The 17,175-nt window shown below is 52.4% G+C and overlaps 1 protein-coding gene across 1 annotated transcript in view; it reads right to left on the bottom strand.

The window, feature by feature from the left end:
- Positions 1–8,634, bottom strand: part of FAT2 (FAT atypical cadherin 2) — a 54,953-nt gene extending 46,319 nt beyond the window's left edge. The window contains exon 1 of the mRNA XM_086851419.1: positions 8,406–8,634. The gene's annotated coding sequence lies outside the window, so the exon portion shown is untranslated. The remainder of the gene's footprint in view (positions 1–8,405) is intronic.
- Between the last annotated feature and the right edge of the window lie 8,541 nt (positions 8,635–17,175).

The raw sequence follows: 17,175 nt of genomic DNA, 5'->3' as shown, positions 1-17,175 counted from the left end.
AGGGACTTGCCTAGAGCGACTCCCTTCCAACACTTTCAACTGCTGAACTCAGGGAGAAGGCGTCGGCAGGCTGCGCACGCGTGTCTGCGAGCACTGGCAATCCACACAACCCAGAGTGGAGTCAGACAGCAGAACAAACCTGCAACCAAACCAGAGATGTTCCACGAACAGCAGACTTAATGAAGCCAATCGCTTTGTATCTGGGCTAATTGACTTTTTAATTGAATTGTACTGAAACGGCAATGTGAACTCATCTCTCATAAGACATCAGAGAACCCACAAAGCAGAGACGTTATGAACTCCACAACCACAAGAAAAGCTGGATCCAGAGCACATGCCTTCCTGGGCACCAGCAATTCAATATGGGAGGATAACCTTGAGCAAGGAGTGGGTTTTCTGGCATTTAACAAGATGCAAGCTGTCGTCTGAATCTTTCCTGGAATGTACTTAACCTCCCTCTTCCCTGTGTATTTCCTGACATCCAAGAAGGGCTTCACTTAACATTGCTGCTTTTCCCCTCTGTATTACTCCTCTGTCCAGAGAATTATTTTGCAAAACCTGTTGTGACCTCAGTATTTCTTAGAGCTTTACTCTCAATTACAAGCTGGACTGAAAGCAATCAATGGCTTCGGCAGTTATTATGAGGGATGGAGAGTGACTACACATCTGGGGCATGAGGCAGAAGCCTCATTTCCTCTGGAAATGATCTGAGACTTTGAAAGACACAGTCAAAACGTAGGGAGAATTGTCTAGGAGGCATCACCATCAACTTCTCAAGAGTTTCTCTTTGTGTCAGGACCATGCTCAATTGCACAGTATCACAGTGGGTCTGTGTCCCCTGACAGCAACTTCCCACCCTGGGCCTGGGCATCATCACCCATCACCTGCAGCCTGGAGTTCCTCCTTTAGTAGGCTGCAGTGAGAAACAATCATGCTCTGAAGCTCTTGTTTCTCTTTCTTCAGCATGGTTTTAGTGCAATTTGAAGTTTAAGAGATCTCCCAGGAGATGACTGTGCTGTCCCTGATCTGTCCTCTGCTTCTGGAATCATTTATGCCACAGTCACAACACAAAAGTCTGGGACATTTCCAAGGGCCATGGTGAAGCTTAACAAGTAGAACAGGGGACAGTGCTCTGAAGAGAGGGGAAATCTGGTGAATTGGCTCAGCTCCAGGGAAAATCCTGTTGGGACTGACCCTGGAAGATGACAGCAATGAACCAGCAGAAATGAGATGAGTTTCTACAACTTTTGCTCCATGGGTTGGAGGAAGCCCACGGTGGGATGGAGTGTGGAGGGTAGGGCACGCTCCCGACTGAGGGAAATACCAGGGCATCATTATGTGGTGATTCAACCTCCTTTCCTAATCACCAGGCAAGGATCAGAGAGCCTCGGGGGGCTTCGCCCTCAGCCCTGTAGATGCAAACTCCCCGCAAAGCGAGTAAACAGTCAGTGTATCTCTAATCAGAGCCTGAGCGCGCGTCTAAATTTAACATCCAAATTGTGAACCTCTGACAAAGACGTGCCCAAATCTGTCGGCTTGACATGAGGGAACAAACACAGCGCTGAGATTCAAAGTGTGTGCGTGGGGAGACCGTGGAGATGGGTGATTTGGGGGGATTGGTGCAGGAAAAGGTTATTCTGGCCAGCTGGGGTGAGTGGCTGGGGCATGGCCAGGAGGCTCTCTGGGGGCCCTCCCAGGGGTCTCCTGCAAGGTGTGGGCTGCTGTGTTTGTTGGCCATATCACAGAAAACTGCTGCAGCCTGCCAGGAAGCAGGTGTGGCCCCAGCCCCACCTTTAGATTCCCTCCAAGAGCATTTAAAAGCAAAACACAGAACACAAAACAAAGTGAGTGCTGAGTGCACCCAGAGCAGCATTCCCCTCATGAGCTTTGGTAGGGGCTTGGCCCGAGGTTTTGAGATCAGAAGAGTAAAGAAAAATCATCATTTTCATTGGAAAATAAGGACAACTGTTCCCTTACTACTCTTATGCCAGCATGTATCCCAAGTTCTCTTTCTTCCTCTCTTGCTTTCTTCCCTCACCTCCCTCCGTTTTCTCTTTCTCTCCCTTATTTCAATACAAGGAACAGCCTCATCTCCCAGATAAGGACCAAGCAAAATCATCCCCAAACACATCAACTTCTTTGTCAGAGGCTGCAGGAACAGTGAAAGACAGGAGATGAGATTGGCTGTTCAAGTAATTAGTTTAACCATGCATTTCAATGGTCATTGTGAAACACAGAGCAAAGGAAGTAAATCCTGTAAGATGGTGGCTACAAGGTTTTGGGAATGGCAATAAGACATGGGACACTGTGTTCTCCTGGCCTGGTGGAGCAGAAGGGGTCCAGCTACAGATGGGGCAGTGTCCTTAAGCTGCCTGCCAAAAAGCACTCCCTGGGCTTCCAGTGTTGCAAAGTCACAGAGCTGAACAGACACTGCTGACATGTCTGTGAAATGTTTTGCTTCCAATGCTGAAAGAGCCTGTGTTCACCCTGCAAGGGGGTTGTGCTTCTTGGTTAATGTTTGCCCTCTCCTCTGCCACAGTGATGTTGGTGGGAATTGAATTCTTTTCCATTTGGGAACCCCCTGATGACTGCTCACAGTCAGCCCAGGGGTTTGAATTCTCTGTGGAGATGGCTATCTTTCAAACTATTTCCTAGATTTTGAAAAAAAACCCCAAACAAAACCATCCCATCCTTGGAGTTCCTGTTCCTGCATCTGGTTGTGCAGTCTCTGCTTGGTTTTGCAGTGCAGCAGAAGAAACACATCCTGGAGGTACTACACAAAGCCAGAAAAACTAATGAAAAGAGCCCCTTAAGTTATGGTGTTTCCTTCCTCAATGTATCCGGGGTTTTCCAGTGCCTGTGGATGGTTTCTTAGGGCTGATGTTTGCAGAACTGCCTGCACCAGCCTGCTTGGGGGCTGTGCTAGTGTGGGTGCAGCTTTTTGCTGGACTTGCAGATTCCATCCAGGCACAGTTGAGCTGTTCCTTCCCCACCTCGACTTTCCAATCTCTGAATGGCTTGGACAGAGTTTTGAAATTGTTTCCAGGTTGCTGGACAGCCTGGAGCAAGGCGGCTGATGGTGCAGCACCCGGTGCACGTGGCTTTTACCAAGGACTGCCCCATGAAACGCTGTCCCGGCAGTGAGCGGCAGTGCCAGACCTGTGCCATAACCATCTCATGGCTGAGCTCTGCCCCTGGGCTAGAGGGGCTGTGTCCTGATGGGGTGGGCTGCTACTGAGGGCAGGGGACCTGTGAGAGATCCTGCCAGGACCATTCAGAGCTGACAGTGGCAACAGGGTGGGATGCTGTCCCTTGAGTGGTACAAGACAGATGAGCTGAGCCAGAGGGGGGATGGCAGGATGACCTTCCACATGGGAAGGGTAGCTGGGAAGCATTTAGTGACTCTGATGTCCAACTCCTCCTTCCCCCTTAGAGCTGGATGCTTTTGCCACCTTTGTCACCGTGCCAGGTTTCACAGGTTGGATGCTCAGACCCAGACTGACTCTAAAGGCACCTTGCTCTATGACATCTCACTGTGGCTTCCTCCAGCCAGCCACTCACCCCCTTCCCCCTGGAACATCTCCCCCATTCCCCCATCCTTGGAGCTTTGGCTGTGCCTTGATGCTCCTCCTGCTGCCCTGGTTGGGCCCTTCACTGGAGCAAGCAGTGCTGTGTGTTTTTGCCTCCAAGCCATCCTCTGTCCAAGAGCATCACCTGGTACATGAAGCCAAAGGCTTTCTCCTGCCACCTTTCCACCTGCAAAATGTATTTCTGTCTGCTCTGTGAGGAACCCAGAGAGAGCTGGATTTTGTACTGCTGCCAACACCTAGGCCTGGCTCACCTAGATATGTCACCTAGCTGAGGTGTCATTGTTGTGAGCTCATCTGTTAGGCACAGGACAACTCAAACATGCTTGAACTCTCTGGAGAGTTGTGAGGGTCAGTGATTTCTCTCTGCCTTGGCATTGCAACCTCATCCTAGAGCAAAGGATGCACCACAGTGCAGCAGCCCAAGCACACTGACACAAGAGCATGCCAGGATCTCACTCGAGTGTGCCCCAACTCTGCTGCTGCTGCTGGGACTGTGCACCACTCACCCTGTGATTCAGCTGCCATGGAGGCTTTTAGCACCAAGAACCTCATGCCTCAGTCCCTGCAAACTATCTGTGAGAGCCCACAAGGGATTCTAGGCTCTTCTCTGATTGCTTTCTCCTGTCAAAACTCATCCTGAGCCTCTCACGTTTTCCTCATGCTTGGGATGCAAGTTATCTTACACTGATAATCATTCCCCTGTCTGCAGACTGCTGAGGGAATCGGGATGTCAATTCTGCTACCGTTCAGATCCCTTGGCCAGCTTCAGCCAAATTCAACCAGATAGGCAAAGACTTGAAAGGAGTTAACCTTGCACAAGCTAGTGAAAAGCAGCAGGAGAGAGGACAGAAATCCAAATTAGGACTCCCAGCTGGAAGAAAAAGCTCTAATGTGAGCCCAACCCGATTATTAGACATCAGAGAATCCACACAAGAGGGAGCGCCGCAGGCAAGCAAGCTCCATGAATCTGCTGCTCACAAACATCTGTTTACTCCGGTGCTGCAGAGCTGGGAGAGCCCAGCTCCCCACACACAGCTCCCATCTGACCCACCAGAGCCACGGACACAAGCAGGGCTCAGCTCTCCCCAGCCTGCTGAGAGCAGCAGCTCTGCCCAGAGCTCCAGGGGTCTGACCCTGAGTGTCCTCACTGTCCCCTTAACTCCACCTGCGTGTTGGTAGTGAGGCCACTGCCCTCATCACCCGAGTGCTGGCAGGCCTCCAGTGCCCTGTCTGTGATCCCCCGTGGCGAGCTTACATGTTATCCTAAAATCGCTAAAATTCTTCGGGAAGGAGCCCAAGAGCATCTTGGCCTGAGGGACCCCGTGCCCTGCTGGGCTCAGGTGAGGAGCTCGGCAGGAGCGGGACTGCTCAGCCCCTGCAGCACATCCCTGCCCACCGCGCTCCTCCCTCACCTCTTCCCCCCTACCCCGCAATTCTCCTTCACCCGCACACCCGTCCCTGCACTCATCCCAGGATGTTCTCCTTCCCCTGCCCAGCACCCTGCTGTTCTCTCCCTTCTGCTGCCCGCAGGAGAGCAGCTTTCTGCCCCTCTCGCCCCTTGCCATCTGTCTGCCTTGCGCTGCTCCTTCCGTCCCTCCCCTGCGTTTGGAGGCAGCCTAAGGACACTGAGGACAAGAAATGAATGAGACAAATCAGGCCATGATCCTCCCTCGTTAAAGGATGGCTGGCCAGGACGCCAGTAGCCGTGCCACAGAAATTCCCTGCAGCGGGTATTTATTGAACGCAAAGGGATACCTGCGAGCTGATAGAAAACCTCCAGCTCCCAGCCCTGTCCGCAGCCGCCCACCTCCTGTGCCGTGTCCACAGTGCTGCAGGATGCCCAGGGGAGCAAGGTGTTTCCCCGGAGAGATGATTTACCCCCAGGACAGACGCGTTTGCCCAGGCTGGTCTCATTGCCACAGTGTGTCCTTGTCAGCTCTCCTTGTGCTCCCAGCACAGGTCACTCCCCCCTGCTCCGGACTCTCTGCAGGAAGCACATTTCTGAAATCTCCTGCCATTCCAGCACCTCTGTGGAGCCAGCAACCGTGCATGGACGCTGCTTGGGGCACCTGTGACAACCAGGCTGGGCACAGAGTGTTCCTGTCAACCTGGGCCATATGGACAATCTATTCATGGCATAGCCAGCGTCTCCCGGGCTGCCTGAGTCACAGCATCTACCCAACGGGCAACACAGCCATTCAAAAATAGTCACACAGTGCAGGAGCATCAAAACAGCCCTGCTTGGCCACCTCTCTATTCCCTCTCCCCAAACGGCCAGTTTGGGTTACTTAGTGGAGGAGCACAAAAAAGAAGGCACGGGTAAACCTGCTCCTTCTCCCACTTTTCAGTGTGAATACACGGCCGATCTTGGGCCGTGTTGCATTCAAAAAACGTTCACTGGAGCCATCCATCCCAAATGGATCAAAACCTTCTTTGAAGCCAAATACAACTTTTGGTGTCTACAGTATCCTGTGGCAATTTGTTCCACAGTTAATTATGCACTCTGTACAGAAAAATAAAGTGTTTCCTTTGGTTTGTTTCAACTCTGTTCCTTCTCCATTTCTGAGCTACAAACCTTTCTAGCAGCCCTCGCTGCCCCTCCCTGGAGCTTGTACTTCCAAGAATTGGGGAAGAAAGTTTCTTTGCTAATAAAGCAGTACCTGCCTCATTGCCAAAGAAAAAGTGTGGTTAGAGGAAAAATTGCTTGCTCAGCAGATCAGCTCATTAATAGACAATGCAGCATCCATTGCAGCCAACCCAGTTTAAAACATTTAAAAGGGCTCAGGGGTATTTAATCCTCTTATGTTTGTCCATGATACAGGAGGAAGCTCGCTGCTAACTGCTCGAGGTGCAGCTGCACTTGCATGCTCCACACGTGGCAAAAAACAAAGCGAGGTGCAGGGAGCAGGGAATGCCACTGCTGTAGCATGCAGGTAGCTGGAACGATCCTGCAGGACTTGCCTTGGAGCAGTTGGCAGCAGAGCAGGATGCAAAATGCATTAGTTCCTAACAGATGTTTGATTCCAGGTGTCGTGCCTCCTTTGAACTCTCCCTTCGTACATGAATGCTGCTTGTTTGTTTGCAGGGTTGGGAGATGCACTGGTTTGGGAACATTAGGATTTGAAAGGCGGCCATGGTGCGAGGGAAAGGCTCGGGAGACGAGCAGCAGCTCCGCTGGGCTCATTTTGGGAATGTTACAGAGCACGCTGGGGCACAACGGGGAGAGGCAGGGACCGAACCCCCCGGCTGGGTTAGAGACCTCTCTCTCCCCTGCCCAGACCCTCAGGAAGCCCAACCCCTTAGCAGACAGGCCGATGTCCCGGTGTGCTGCACATTAGCAGATGATAAAAGTACACGGTACCAAGCCCGGAGATTTTGCTGTCCCCAATCCCGAGGCAGCCCAGCCTTCCTCAGGAGCCCAATCCAGACTGTTTGCTTTCCATCTCGGAGCTCCGATAACCTCCCGGGTCTCTCTGGAGAGCCAGGGCAGCTCCCTCCACATCCCCTGCCTGCTCTTTGCCCCTCCGGGTGCCGGAATAGGGGCAACAGAGCATTCCATGGCCCCTGCCGAGATTCAGGGCACCCTGGGCGAAGCAGGAGCCCGCTGGCCACAGCCCTGCCTGCCCAGCAGAGCCTGCCCAGCTCGTACCAACACACAGCCTCCAATCTCCACACTCCTGGGAACTCAGCCCTCCGCAGCCACAAACCCAGAGGAGCGAGAGCCTTCTTGGAGGGTTTTCTCTGAAGCAACCCCAGTCTCGTGACCGCTGATCTTTGCCCCTCTGGAGTTCCGTGCTCCACCGAGTCCGCCTTCAATTTCCCGGGAGGCTGATTAGCTGATAACCGCAGTTTGGAAAGGCGCTGGTGGCTCCAAGTGCCCCGGCCTCCCTGCCTGTATTTTCACCTCTTTTATCAGGGCTGCACATGTACATAGGAAATCATTCCTGCACGCCCCGAAGCGGGACTGGGCTCGCTCTGGGATTTCTTGCTGTCACAAGGACCTGGCAGTGAACGAAGGTGGCTCTGGGTTCTGCTCCCTGGCTCCGCTGCCGTCGTGGAGGGGCACAGGGGCAGGTGAGGAGCTCTTACCTGAGCGTACAGGGAAGCTGGGCTGGGGAACAGCAGCGCTGTGACCGCACTCAGGGATCCCCAGGGCACAGCCCAGCTCGGGGTGACAGTGGAAGAGGCACATGGGGACAGAGTTGGGAGCGGTACCTCCTGGCCCCGGTTACTGGGGCTGTACATGGCCATGGCTGAGCCTACAGCCAGCCGCCATCACCGCTCCTGCCACGGCTCATCCAGTTACTCCAGCACAAGAGTGCTCCCTGCAGAACTCCTGCCCTGCTCACACACCTGCAGTGCTTCCCTGCTCTCTCCCTCCACATCTGGCCTGCTCTGCAGCGTCGCTTTTGCCTTTGATACCTGGAGCCCACCTGCTCGCACTGGCTGCAGCCTGCTGAAGGCTCGGGCCAGATGCAAACACCACTGAAGCTTTTCCTGCCTCCTTCCACAAGCCCCGTGCCAGAAGGGAGGAAGAGATGAGGAGCTCTGCATCCCAAAGCTCTCTCTGGAGGTGAAGACCGCTTCCAGCAAAAGCTACTCACGTGCAAAAGCAGTTTCACGCCTAAATCTCTGCATCCTCCATGCCTTCCTCCATCCGTGTACAGACTGCTCCCCCCATCCGTGTACAGACTGCTCCCTCCATCCGTGTACAGACTGCTCCCTCCATCCGTGTACAGACTGCTCCCTCCATCCGTGTACAGACTGCTCCCTGAGTCACTTCAACTCCCCGCACGGGCGAGCAGCGTGCCTTACCTGTTGCACCAGGAGAGCTCTCCTGAAGTTCACTGCCTCTCTGCTCCCTCCGCTGGGAATCCTGCCCCGCAGCAGCACCTCGCTGGCTGCCGGGGCTCCATGCTGCTTGCAAAGCAGAGGAGAGGGCTCCGAGAAATTCCCGCAAGGAGGGGTTTTGCCGGCTGGAACTCCGGCGGCAGCGCTCGGGAGCAGCGAGGGAGAAAGTTGCGAGGGGTGGAACTCGCTGGCAGGAGCGCCAGCCCTTCGGTGACGGGCTGCAGGAGGAGGAGGAGGAGGAGGAGGAGGAGAGGCATCGCCCGCTCCCGAGCCGCCGAAGAGAAGTTTGTGTGTGTGTGTGTGTGTGTGTGTCAGAGCTGGGCAAAGACCCAAGCCTTAGAGCCAAATAATTGCAGCGCTTTTTACTGTTAGATTAATCAGCATTGCCATGAAATCCAGCGCTTCAACTGCAAGGGGGGGCGGGGGTGGTGGGCTGGTGGAATATGTCAGGTAAATCCCTCCAACACACCTGAAAAACTCAAAGATTGTTTTTAACTATCTGCCAAGTGGGTTTTTTAAGGAGGGATGGGTAGAAGGGGGTGGGGGAAACCTGAATCTGCCCTCAGAGCAGCTGCATGCGAGAGGCACTTTGAAGGCTGCTGTTGTTGTTTGTGTTGGGGGAGCCCCCAGCAGCCTCGGCACTGAGCCCCGGGGTGCTCCGGGCTGCACCGGCTGCGAGCATGAAAAGGTGGTCCTGGCCTGAAAAGGCAGAGCGAAGAGAGGGAGGCAGCGAGGAGAGACCAGACAACGTGCAGGAGCTTTGGGGGGTTTTATTTTGTACAAACAGTGCATCCTGACTCCGGGGGAGTTGTTCAGGGCTGGACCGAGGTGAAAGGACACAGACCCTTCAGTCCTCTTTATCCCCTTCTGCCTCCCCAGTAAACATTAACATTCCCCTTTTAGACTGAAGTTTGAGCAGGGTAGTTCTCAACATGAGAAATAAATGTTCAGCTTTAGGTAAAGTTTCCTCCCTCTCTGGTGCATTTTTGCAGATGAAATTACCAGAAAGTTTTCTGTATGGTTTTTTTTTGGGGGGAGAGGGGAAGAAATAATAATAATAATAATAATAATAATAATAATAATAATAATAATAATAATAATAATAATAATAATAATAATAATAATAATAATAATAATAATAATAATAATAAATATTGAACTTGGACAATTTTAACTTCAAACTGTCCACATAGGTGCCTGGCTGCTCCTGATGATGCTCCATGTGCAGTGATGGCACAGGAATGAGTGACAGAGAGACAGGATCTATTAACATCTATTAACATTTGAGGAGGTGTGGTTGGTGCAAACTTGCACGTTACTGGTCACCAGCAAGCCTCCCAAGACAGGAGGGTATTGATCCTCTGGCCACACCAGAAAATGTGGTTCTGATGGAATCAAAATTGGTCAGGACTTTAGATTAAATCCAGGGAGTTTGTACCAGGAATGAGAGAAGAAACGTGCACGGCATGGTGAGACTGAACAATCTCCCTGGGGTCACTGTGGGATGCTGCTGAGCTGGGAAATCTCTGTAGCTTTTGTGTTTCCAGTGTTCTTGTTGAGTGCTCTGCTCACAGCATCTTAAATCCACTTGGAAAGTGGAGGTAATTGTAGCTATAATTAACTAATGTGGAGTTAAAGTGGAGTTAATCAAAGTTAACTTTGATTTCAAGCTCATCATGGCCTTTCAGAAGCAGCTCGAACTGAATGGGAAGAAGGCAAAAATTTAGTTGGATTTACTTGTGCAGCTTGTCCATTTTCCAGCTGGCTTGTTCAGATGATTTCAAGGGGAGCTTGTAGTGAAGTTCTGAGGATTATGAAAGTGACAATAGAAGTAATAGCACCTTGAAATTGCAAATTAGCGCCTCTTCAAGGACATCTCAAGAGAGGAGGCCAGGTGATCAGCCAGTGATGGCAATGGCAGGAACACTGGGGAGAAAGGAAAGGAAAAGTTCCTTCACACAGGCTTGCATGTCTCGTGTCTCACAGCTGAGGAAGGCGAGAAAATCAGGTATTGGTGGCTGGATTTCAGCGGGGCTGACGCAGGGCTCAGAACAATACTTGTATTATATTTAGACACACCAAGGTGCAAGTGAGCAAACCTCTGGCTTCAGGGCATCAGCTGATTGCTGCAAGAACCAGCATTTCCCTGTGTTTGGAGCCTTTCACGACTGCACAGGTGCCTTGTTCCTTCTGCTTGTCTCTGGAGCAGTGGGGACCTGGTCTCGTCTTGCACAGCAAGGTGTGAACCCTCAGCTAGCACGGCCAGCACTGCTGATCTCAGCAATGCCACCCACGAGCCAGCTCTCCCTGTCTGCACTGTCTTCTTGCTCTCCCAGATGGTGACAGGTGCCCTCTTTCATGCCTTTGCTTTACTCTGCTGCTGAAATGCTCTTTGGGGAGCCTGGTGCTCACGGAAGAGCTGCGTACCAGCCAGGCCCTGCAGAAAAGTTGGGTGTAACTGGTTATTAGCTGATCCCCTTTCAGAAAATGGACAATATCCAGTGAATGCAAAAGCCACTGACAGCTCCACCTTGTTGCCAGCAGGTTGGTGACGCTGGGTGTTCCTTCCCACAGAGGTGGCAGAGCATGGTGCTGTTCTTGTTGGCTGCAGGGGACTTAGCTCTCAGAAAAAACTTTCCTTCTTGGCTATGGAGCAGCAGAACATGAGGGACATGACTGAAGGAGGGCTTGATTATCCAAAATCCCACTTGCTTTTCCAAATGTACACAATGCTTTAATAACAAACATTACCTGTCCTAATTAAATCACGGCTTTGGGGTGAGCAGCAATCTAGCTATGGAACCCCCAGAATGCCCACATTATAGTTAGCTGGGATACTAAGATGGACTTTGGCCTTCTATACAAAGACAAACCCAGTCTTTTAAAGCACATTTGGGTTGGTTGCTATCCCAGTGACCCAGGAATTACAAGAAGCAGAGAACTTTTCCTGAGGTCCAGCTGTTCATTCCATACCAGTGGCGGGTGAGAGCCTGGAACTGGTGAAAACTTTGTGGCTCTGCCTCCTCAGCTGTCCTGCCCAACTTGAAGTCAAGCTGGAAGAAAAGTGTTGTGTGTATCCCAAGGAGCAACTCCTGCTCCTGCAGGAAGGGGTGGGTTGCAGAATTACCTGTGGTTGCAAGCAGAGAGGATTGGCCTGGCTGGGGGAAATGTGCCAGGAGGAAAGAAAGAAGATGGAGCTGTGCATGGTGCCTGTCTTTGTCCTTCTTCCCACCACTAGACAGTCAAACAAGCCAACAGTGCTTCATAGGCTGCTATCAACATTTCATGCCACCATGTCCTGCTGTCAGGATCTCAACCTGTCAGAAGCAATGGGAACTTTTCCAGGATGTGGGGAATGTCAGAGCTCCATCACTTGGCTGGCAAGGGTGTTTCTTTCTCCCTGATGATGGGGAGAGATTTCATTTCCTGGTTCCACCCAAGATCTCCATGTGATAAAGCCAAGACGTTCTGCTGTGGGTTACCTGCATGCAGAGTTTTGCAGAGAAGCAGCGTGTTCAGGCCAGGGTAGGGAAATCACCATGGGCCTCCCTGGACCATCAAGAAACACTCCCTGCCAGTGGCTGGACTCACTGCCCTGGGCACCAGCCCTGCCTGTCTCCTGAGGACATGCCATGCCTGCAGGCCCATGCTCCCAAACATGTGCCTTTCCTGGCCAACTCTTGCAACTGGCCCCACTGGAGTGTTGCCTCCATGGACCCAGAGGTCAGGGCAGTGCTGTCGAGATGTGGCACTGGACTTTTTTCTCCAAACCCTTCTGACCTCACAAACAGCCACGGCGGTGCGACCCCATTGATCATCCCTCCTGAGGGTCTGGGTGAGCTGGGAACTGGAATGTTCCAGCTGTGTTGGCGAGGGCGGGCAGCCAGACTCCTGGTGGGCATTTCCTCAGTGATCCCAGCTCCCACTGCTCTCCCACAGTGCCTTACTTGATGTATCAGCCCACCTCCAAACCTACAGCAAACGTCCTCTCAGAGGAGCGCTGGGATCTGTGAGTTACCTCCCTCAGGGACAAACAACTTTTGTTTCCCCTTTGCTGAGAATGGAGCCTGTCTGTGAGTCTGGCCCTTCAGCCCAAGCATCTGCTGCCGTGCTCTGTGGGTCTGTTTGCACGGCAGCGTGCAGGGACTTGCCAGGGAAGGGGCGATTATCTGCCTGGAACGGCAGCAGCGCTTCCCCAGCAAGCGGGAGCGTGTGCTGGGGGCGGGGAGCCTCCAGTCCTGGGCAGGGATCGGCTCCCTGAGCTGTGTCCTTCTGCAGCCTCCTTGACCAGTGCTGATGAAGCGGCTCCAGTGACCCAGGATCGTTCCTGTAGACCTGCAAAACACCCTGCAGCTCCTGCAGGCAGAAGCTGTGGGGGAATGAGGGGGAGCTGTCTTGAGAGGGACATTTGGGTTGCTTGGAATCCCCCAAGGGGCAGAAGCTGGATCCATCTCTCCCCTTGCAGTGAGTGGTAATGACAGCCCTTGAATCACATCTCTGTGAGCACACCTAATTCTCACTCTGAGACTCACCCTTTGCACCCAGTACAAATTTGAGCTGGGATTTCCGTGGAGCTCCAGGTTATCCTGGCCTGAAGTCCAAGAGGAGTCCAGCCATGAATGGGTTTGGCTCAGGCCACCCATCACACATAGTTCTGGAAATAGAGGCTGATGCATTGCAGACCACTCCCCTCCATTCAGTGTAGGGTGTATTAAGACATCTTTGGCTTGTGGGGCTGAATGCTGGGTAGTCTCTGCCCTTAGACTCTCAGGAGGGCACCACTGTGGAGCTCCTGCTGGAGTCAGGTCCCCCCCTCCACAAGTTTATTGTTGGGACAGATCAAACACGACGCGTGGCTAAGAGTGAAGGACACGAGGTTGTTGGCAGTCTTGGACTGGAATCCAACCTCTTTGGGCCCTGTTCAGGATCATAAGGATGCTGTGGCATGCTCCCTGTGTTGGCTTCCCACCAAGCATGATGCACATTGATTCCTACAGGGCACTGCTGACAGATCCTTGCCCCTTTAAAAGAGATGAAGTCATCTGCCTCCGAAGCCATCTGGCACCAGGACAGAGTCAGAAGCTCAGTGCAACAGAAGGCTGGGATGCCAGCCCGCAGAGGGGATGTCATCGCTCTACAGACAGATGGGACCCTGATGGGATGGGGCGAGATGCTGCTCAAGACCCCAGGAGAAGGTTTGGTGTCGTGGGGAAGGCAGTGAGGACTGGCAGAGTACCAAGGTGTGCCGTGGCCCCACTGCCACCATGCATGTGAGCAGAGCCCCACTGGAGGGCTGGAGCTGCTGGTTTTCCTGGGAGGACAGTGGGCTGTACCAGGCCCTCGCCGTGGGGTGAGCTGGCAGTCAGCGTGTCTCCTCCTCCCCCTCCATCCGTCCGTGCAGAGCAGGCATGAGCTCATCCCGAGCCACTGGTCCTGCACCCTGTGCCGGATGGCTGATCTCATGGATGGCTGATCTCATGGATGGCTGATCTCATCGCTGGCTGTGCCACCAGGACTGACTCCGGAGCGGCGTGTCACCGCAGTCCCCGACAGGACACCGTGGGAAGAGGAGCCACCATGTCCCAGCAAGGCTTGGGGAGATGATCTCAAGCAAAACTGCTCACCAGTGACAGTGGTGGGTGGTGGGGGACGAGGTGAATTCCTTGCTGGCATGCCCAGGGAACAGCCTCTCACTTCCAGGTCTGGCAGGAGGCTTCTGTCTCAGTATTGCTGGCCGTTCCCAGATGCCTCGGGTATCACAGACTCCTCAACACTCCTGGTGTGACTAGCTCAGGAGCTGGCTCCCTTCACAGGACTTTGCTTGGTCATGCTCTTGTGCACCAGGAATGTCTTTCTGAAGTTGCTGTACTGGACCCCATTCTCCCCACCATGCGCTGCAAGACCTGGGGGCTTCTAGCCAAGGCAGGGATCCAGTAAGTGCCTCCTCCTGGCCCAGTTTTGCAGGAAGGAGCTGGGGCTGTGATGGGTGGATTAACACAGATGTGCTTTTCCACCACCCCGGCTGAAAACCCAAACTTCAGCTTGATGTTCATGGAAGAGATTGGTGGGGGTGGCAGTGAATAATAGAGGAGGGGACAATGTGGGAATTGCTTGGGATTTTCTGGGAGGTGGGGATAGATTTATCTGAAGGGTAGAGCAAGGATGAGAAGTTAAATTACAACTCCATAGTTCAGGTGTCTGTCCAGGGAGAATGAGCCATTCTCAGGAGATGAGTCTCTCCCCTCACTGATGCCACACAACCAGCTTGGACTGGATGTTTAACTTTTAGTCCAGTGCACTGGATCGTGTGCTGGGATTGCACGGACACTGCGAGATCAGGCACAGGCAGAGCAGGGTCTGCCCACACTCTTGCTTCACTCAGATGTCTCTGGTTTACCTGGCTTGAGCAGAAACTCTTTCAAAGTGGAGATTAACTTTGAAGTAGGGAAATTGTGTTTGTTCTGGTCTGGCCTGAAAAATCCTGGACCCCCAACTCTTTTCCCTAGGAAAGACCACTCCTCTCCTGCTTTGTCTTGCTTTGGGAAAAAAGTTCTGTTCTACTCCAGCTCAAATCTTTTGTACTCTCTCCTTTGCATTGCAGTCTGTAAATGTTTGTCTGTTAATTTGTTAACCCCCAGACCCAGACTGCCATGCTTCCCTCTCAGATCCTTGCTCTCTTACTTCTCCTTTGCCTTGGTGCTTAGGCCTGACACCCAGTCTTGCCTGGCAGAGAAACCAGCCTGGAAGTTCCTTGCTCCAAGGGCATTATAAAGAGGCGCCATTGTGCAACGGAGCCGTGTACCAGGAATACAATCCATGTGATGATTATCTCGATACCATCCTCACTGAACCAGGGCAGCCTGAGCCAAAAGAGGAATTTAGAGCTAAACAGCTTTTGTTTACAGGAAGCCAGAGCACAGTGTCTGGGCTTGTACCAGTGTAGCAGGAGATGTAGCTACTGTCTCAGACTGCAAACTATTGATGGATGGTGTGTCCCTGAGATTTCCCAGGGATGTTATGGGAGCAATCTCCCTAATTTCTGAAGCATCTAGTACAGGAGCCCGAGGGGAAAAGTGTTTCCTTTGGCTGAGTGGACAACCAAGGAAAGGTCATCAGCTTTATTGACTGCTGTGTTTGGCCATGCTCACCACAGGCGTTGCAACCTCTGCAGCAGTCTGTGCCTTGGGATGGGAAAAGCCTGGGTCTCAGGTGTGTTGTAAAGGGCAGTGGCCACCAAGGGACACAGTACCACTAGCCCAAACCTCCATGAATTTGTGCTACTGAACAAATCCACTGTCCAAAATCCCACTGATTTCTCACAGGCTAGCAAAAGAGAGGAGACAAACGTCTCTCCCAATACTCAAGCTACTTTTCAGGGGACACTATTGTTTTCCTTCTGGGTTTGCAAAACCACAGTCCTACAGGAAAAAAAAAGCTGGTGGACTGCTCTGCAGAAAGAGGAAAAGAGCCTCATCTCCAAGGCTTGTCCTGCTCAGGACAAGGAAACAAACAATTGAGAGAGAAAATCAAAATGTCTGACTGCTCTCCAGATGTGAGGGAGGGCTTGCCCACATCTGGCAGGGAGTGTTTCACAATGGGAACAGCTTTCCTCAGCCCTCGGCGCACGGCTGGGGGTGGCTCTTGTACCCACAAACAGGATGGTCCAGTTCCTGTGGAGGCACAAGATCTGTTTGGGCAGTTCCATGAGTCAGAGAACATTTACCAAGACCTTTTTGTGTCAGGAAATGTATTTTGATGAAAAAAGGAAGACATTTAAAATAAATTGAAATAATAATAAAAAAAAAAAGGAGTGAAAAAATAAAGAAATGCAGGTTGCATTTCCCAAACAGCAAATCCTGGTGCTGAGGGATACCAGCCCAGTCAGGATGGTCTCTGTGGGATTCACTGGTGGCCCGCTGCCTGCTTTCAAGTGAGCCATGTTTGGTAACACCTCGTGGAGCTACAGTAAGATTTGCCTGTCCTTGAAGCACTTTGTCCAACCATTTGGAGAAATATCTGAGAAATTTACCTTTGGAGTTGTGCTGCTCTGATCTGTATCAGTCCTAGGCTCCTTCCCCTCATTCCTGGAACAGGGGATAATGATGTCTGTAGGGCTGACAGCCTTCTTGGTAGAAAGTGTGTTTGGAACAGGGTTGTTGGCCTGGGCCCATAGCATCCCAAGCTCTGTCATCTCTCAGTGCCTGCATCTTTTCAGGGAAGCAGGGACATCTGTTAACCTCCTTTTCACTGGTGGGAAAACTGAGGCATGGACATGTTCAGCCATACTTGCAAATATTTTAAGCCAAACAGGGAGTAGATGGATGAGGGGAAGCAGAGGAAGGGAGCAGGGACCTGAGGATGGGAAGATTTGGTGGGGGCAGAAGATACAGGGTATGGAAATGCTGCCTGGTAAGGTGAGCCTGTCCAGCCTCCTTTGCAGAGCTAAACCTTCTGTTTTGTCAGGGCTGGGGAAGGCACTTCCCTCATCACCCTGTCCAGAAAACCCTTCCCCTGTGAGCTGGGCATGGGCGCTCCACTCAGCAGCTTGAGCTGAAGGCTGGTCCCCTCTGAGTCTCCCCAGAAAGGAGGTTTCTGTGTTTTCTGCTACAGCAGCACTCTCCATCGCTGATGCTTGGCTGGGGCTTTTGCTCTGAAGCAGCTCTGATGCCCACCCCTCCCTCCTGCCCTGGTCTGTGCAGTTCAGGCATAGCAAGAGGAAGGGGCAGCCTTCTTT

This window comes from Cyanistes caeruleus, chromosome 15 (assembly GCF_971803275.1).
Source record: "Cyanistes caeruleus chromosome 15, bCyaCae1.hap1.1, whole genome shotgun sequence".
NCBI classification, from domain to species: Eukaryota; Metazoa; Chordata; class Aves; order Passeriformes; family Paridae; genus Cyanistes; species Cyanistes caeruleus.
Note: the sequence above shows the minus strand (reverse complement) of the source record. Positions and strands in the feature narration are given on the sequence as shown.